Raw genomic sequence first — 6,000 nt, 5'->3', positions numbered from 1 at the left:
CGATTATTTTGCACACCCTCTTCCAACGATCCCAGTAGGGTCTGATCGAGAAGTTCAGCCTGTTGGACCGAAACACCTGGGTCATGATAATGAATATGCATGAGATGCATGTAGATAGAGGTTGAGCTATTAACCGGCCCGGAAGCGCGATGTAGGCAGGCGTGGAATGGTGGAATAATGGACGCAGAGAAATAAATACACGCTGATGTTCAACGGGTAAATCATGTGTTGATGGTGCTATCAATTTCACATTTCGGGCCACAAATGTGACATTGGCGACGAGGAGAAACATTTTGGATTTTGAATCCGTGGCTTTGAGCTGGAACATTTCAGTCACTGGAGCTGAATTTCTAGCACTTTGCAGTGTTCCTCATTTTGACCTGACGGGTGATGCAAGCACTGTGAGTGTGAAGTGGAAGGCATGGCTGGAAGAGTTCGAAGCTGACGCCGACAGTCGTGGCCTATTTCTCGATAGCAGTAAGGTGGAACAGAAAGCGCAGCGGAGGGCGTTATTTCTCTTCACCGCAGGACCTGCAGTTCGGGAAACTTTTAAGACGCTTTCAAATACTGGAAGGAAGGCGGAATACCAGAAGGCTGTAGATGCATTGAATGCACACTATGTGGTGACACCGAATGCCACATTTCAACGCCATTTGTTTCGCAAACCAAAACAGGAAGATGGGGAAACGGTCACCCAGTACGTGATGAGATTGCGACAACTGGCTGTGGGATGCAATGACGGGGCAGCTGGTTTGAACAACCCGTTATTGGATCAAGTCGTGCAGCACTGCAGATCAGACAAACTCAGAAGGCGACTGCTGGAAAAAGGGGGTGAGTTGAAACTTACCAATGCTTTAGCAATTGCTGCTGCATTAGAGGCTGTTGAGGGGCAATTTCATACCATGAAACTGAAAGACAACTCAAGCCAGCCCAGTAAAGACAAAGTTGGTCAACAAGAGGCTCTCGCATAGCTATAGCCAGCCAAGAAATATGCCGACACGTGACTTGGAGTGTTACAGATGTGGAGACAGAGGTCATTTTGGAAAAGACCCATGCTGCCCAGCAAAAGGCAAAGTTTGTAGAAAGTGTGGAGGTAAAGACCACTTTGCAAAGAAGTGCAAAAGCAAGTCAAATGCAAACCAGAATGGGAAAAATACAGCTTCTAAGGGCAAAGCTTGGGGGAAAGGAAAGCCTCCTGGAAAGAAAGGCAATTGTGGACAGAGAAAGCAAGGCACTATTCGCCATATAGAAGGTGACCCAGAAAGTGACGATGATGACGACAACCAGGATGGGCAGAAATACTATCATTTTACATTGAATGATGACCATCATGAGAAAGTCCCAGTGATAATTGGTGCTGTGACAGTTCCGGTCATTGTAGACTCAGGCAGTGACAGTAATGTAATTGACCGACACTTATGGGAGAAATTGAAAAAAAAAGATCATTTGTACATCAAAGAAGTGTTCAAAGAAACTGTATCCATATACAGCAACCAAGCCATTGCAGACCATTGGATGTTTCACTGCGACTGTTGAAGCTGGTGACAATCACACCGAAGCAGAGTTTGTTGTCATAGACGAGAGGGGAGAACCATTGCTGAGTAGACGCACGGCGCAAGATCTGGCAATACTTCATATTGGAGCTCATGTCAATTCAGTTCAATCATACGAGGATATGAAGCAAGAATTCCCCGCAGTTTTATAGGGAGTAGGAAAGCTGAAAGGTCGACAACTAAAGCTAACAGTGGACAAAATAGTCAAACCCAAGGCGCAACCAGTGCGCAGAACCCCATTTGGACTTGGTGGGAAAGTCGAGGCCAAAATCAAAGAGTTGATTGAGCAAGACCTTATTGAACCTGTAGAACATTCAACGCAATGGGTCAGCCCAGTAGTGATCGTGCCCAAACCAAATGGTGACGTGAGACTGTGTTGATATGAGGATGGCCAATGAAGCTATAATTCGAGAATGACACCCCATACCAACAGTAGAAGTAGTACTCCAGGAGTTAACAACCAGTCAGGTGTTCTCAAGAATCGATTTAAAATGCGGCTATCATCAACTAGAACTGGACCCAGAATCCAGGGATGTGACAACATTTGTGACTCACTGTGGATTGTACCGGTACAAGAGGCTATCGTTTGGCATCAATACAGCTCCTGGGATCTACCAGTACGAAATCTATCAAGTGATTCAAGCCATTCCTGGAGTCGTCAACATTTCTGATTACATCATAGTCCATGTGGCTACACAGGAAGAGCATGACAGACGGTTGAGGCTTGTGCTATCTAGACTATAGGGGGCAGGCCTTACTGTGAATGGAGACAAGTGCCAGTTCGGTGTCTCAGAGATGGACTTCATGGGACACAGGCTTACACGGGAAGGACTGAACCCAGCTGATGCCAAAGTGAAAGCTATTGCCGATGCACGTGAATCCCAGAATGCAACGGAGATGAGGAGTTTCTTGGGATTGGTCAATTATTGCGCAAAGTTCATCCCTAACTTTGCTACACTGGCAGAACCACTGAGGAAACTAACCAGGAAAGGTGTACCATTCCATTTTGGCCCTGAGCAGAAGGAAGCATTCACAGCTCTGAAACAAAGTCTGACGAATACCGATACTCTTGGGTATTATGATCCGGATGCACCAACCAAAGTCATAGCAGATGCTAGCCAGGTTGGTTTAGGAGCTATGTTGGTCCAGACGCATGATGAGGGACCAAGAATCATTGCCTATGCCAGCAGATCTTTGACAGACATTGAAAGGAGATATTCTCAGACAGAGAAAGAAGCACTTGGACTTGTATGGGCCTGCAAGAGATTCCATGCATATTTGTATGGCATTGAATTTGAACTCATCACGGACCATAAACCATTGGAGGTGATCTATGGCGCCAGCTCCAAACCGTGTGCCAGGATAGTCCACATTGCTGGGAAAGTGAACATTGCTGATCCCCTGTCCAGATTGTTGAAAGATGGTTGCCCACAATCCAAGTCAGAACTGCGGACAGAAGCAGAGAGCTTTGTACGCTTTGTAGTTATCCAGTCGACACCGGGAGCTGTGACAACGAGGGAAGTCGAGAGAGAGTCTGAACATGACCCAGAACTCATGGAAGTTAGAGAATGTATGCAAAGTGGACAATGGGACAAGTGACAAGGCACATGTTCCCATTAGAGACGAACTTTGTTGCATCGGGCAGTGTGTGTTGAGGGGTTGTAGATTGGTGATACCACAGAGGTTGAGACCGAAGATCGTATCATTAGCTCATGAAGGACACCTAGGTATTGTTGGTACCAAGCAAAACCTCAGGAGTAAAGTTTGGTGGCCAGGTTGTGATAACGATGCAGAGAAATTCATCAAAACCTGCCATGGGTGTCAACTCACAAGTAGGAGTAATCCCCCAGAGCCGATCTGGGGTACGCAACTCCCAACAGGACCGTGGATCGATGTAGCTGTTGACTTTCTCGGACCTTTACCAACTGGTGAGTCAATCATGGTAGTGGTGGACTACTACAGCAGATACTATGAGTACTCTGTGATGAGGTCAACGACCACTGAAAAAAAAGATACAAGCATTGGCAGAGATCTTCGCGAGGCATGGATTGCCTGTAACGCTATACTCTGACAATGGTCCACAGTTCATCTCAGAGACATTTGCTGAATATATGAGGACCACAGGCATCCACCATCACAAAGTAACTCATAAATGGCTGCAAGCCAATGGAGAAGTAGAGAGACAAAATCAGTCCATCGAAAAATCCAGTTTACTACTTTGCCATGAATACCAGCGTCTGAACCTTCCAGACTAACCTCCCACGCGGGACCTTGTCAAAGGCCTTACTAAAATCCAAGGAGACAACAACCACAGCTTTTCCTTCGTCTACTTTCCTGGTAACCCCCTCAAAAAAAAAAAACGACCTACCATGCACAAAGCCAAGTTGACCATCCCTAATCAATCCCTGGCTAGCCAAATAATTGTATATCCGATCTCTTAGAACACCTTCCAATAATTTACCTACCACTGACATCAGGCTCACTAGCTGATTTTCAGGGTTATTTTGGAGCTTTTTAAAATAATGGAACAATGTGAACTACCTTCCAATCCTCTGGCAACACACCTGTGGCTAAGGACATTTAAAATATTTCTGCCAGAGCCCCTGCAATTTCTCCATTAGCTTCCTTCAAAGCCCGAGGGAATATCTTGTCAGGTCTTGGGGATTTATCCACCCTCATTTGCTTTAAGACAGACGGGAAGCACTTCCTCCTCTTTGATCTGTATGGGTTCCATGACAGAATCTGTAAAAGAAAATCAACACGAGGTCAAATCTACACTTGAAAATGTTTTGGAATCGTCATCAGATGTTGATGCTCCTCTGGCATCTATGGAGTGAGACTTAGAAATGGTCAATGAACGGGTGGATAAATTAGAGGAATTTTGTTTGGGACTGTCTGCTCCCAACTTTACATTTCATTTGAAAGTTATCAACTTGAGCAGAAGCAGAAGACAGAATATTTCGAATATTTGAAAATTGAAACTGATTAACTAACCAACCAACTTCTTTTCAGAGATGCTTTTGGAAGTTTTTGGAAAGGAGTTTTTTCCTTCTAAATCTCAGCTCGACAGAGCACATTGCTCTTTGATTTCCAAGCCAGCTTTAGATGCCGTCCTCATTTGGTTTCATCACTACCAAAGATCTCATAATTCGTGAAGCCTGTCAAAAAGGAATTCTTCAATATCATGAACAGATCAGATTTGTAGATGATTTTTGTTCTGAAGTCATGAGTGTGAGTACAGAATATAGAGAAGTCATTTTTGAACTGTACAAGAAATGTTTCAAACTTACTTTGTTATACCCAGCACACCTTCGAATTTCTCTTTGATGGTCATAAAGTTTTTGAATTCCGTAGAAGAGGCACAAAGATTCTTGGAAGATTTTCCTTCAACATCAAGTCTTGCATGAACTGTTATTTGGTGTCTGAAGCTTTTTTGTTTTTTTTTCCCTTGATTGGGTGAAGTCTGCCTGTTCTCTCCTTTCTTTAATTGGAAGGGGTAATGAACTGGTTTGATTTAGTTATGCCATTTTGTTTTTATTTCTGTTCATTTCACTGCACCTTAATTACTTTTTATTGGATGTGAGTACTAAGTTATCTTAATAATAATGATTTGCATTAATAAGTAATTACTTATTAATAGTGCATGAAGTGTTGTACATGCTTATGTGCTCAGGTAATTAGATAACTGTGGGTAATAAAGCTAACAGTTATAATAACACTTACACGTATAGTCCAAGTTATGTGTGGAAACTTTAAAGTTTGCCATTTATGTGTTTTGTGCATTTGTTCTACTGAGCCTGCAAATCTAAATGGGGAGTAGGCAGAGATTTATACATTCATTGCTTTTAGTACCGATGGCACAACTTTTGCTATTTTGGATACTTATTGCTTGAAAACACTTGAGACATCAATGCGTTAAGCTATAATTCTATAGCCGACTAAGGTAAAAGGTGAATGAATACAACATTCACACACATGCATGCAAATTCTTTCACTTTGATTGTAGCTTTAAATACAAGTTTATATTGTTTGGAAATATTAATAATAGCTTTTGGGAATAAAGCTATAATTAGAATTTATAGCAGAAGGAGTTAAATGTCTTTTTTTGGGGCTCGTTACCATTTCAAACAGCAACCCAATTTTGGTTGTTTGGGAAGGAGGGTGGGTATTTTGGTTTAAGGCGTCAGGTTTACAAGGCTGTTACAGCTTTACATTCTGTGTAAGCTGTGTTACTGCTTACACTGAACGTTAAGGTAAGGTGCAGCCACCTGGAGTTTGGTGATAATTCGTGCCTGATTTTATTCATAACATTAATTAAAAATCATGAATAATCTTATCAAATTTCTTGCTTAGAACAAGAAAGGTTTAAACAACCCAATTAAGGAAAGTCTTGGCACATGTTAAAAAAATTGAGATCTAAGTTTGTTTTCTTACAAGAAACCCATAT

The sequence above is a fragment of the Narcine bancroftii genome, chromosome 5 (assembly GCF_036971445.1).
Source record: "Narcine bancroftii isolate sNarBan1 chromosome 5, sNarBan1.hap1, whole genome shotgun sequence".
Classification (NCBI taxonomy): Eukaryota; Metazoa; Chordata; class Chondrichthyes; order Torpediniformes; family Narcinidae; genus Narcine; species Narcine bancroftii.
This window is presented reverse-complemented; position numbering follows the sequence as displayed.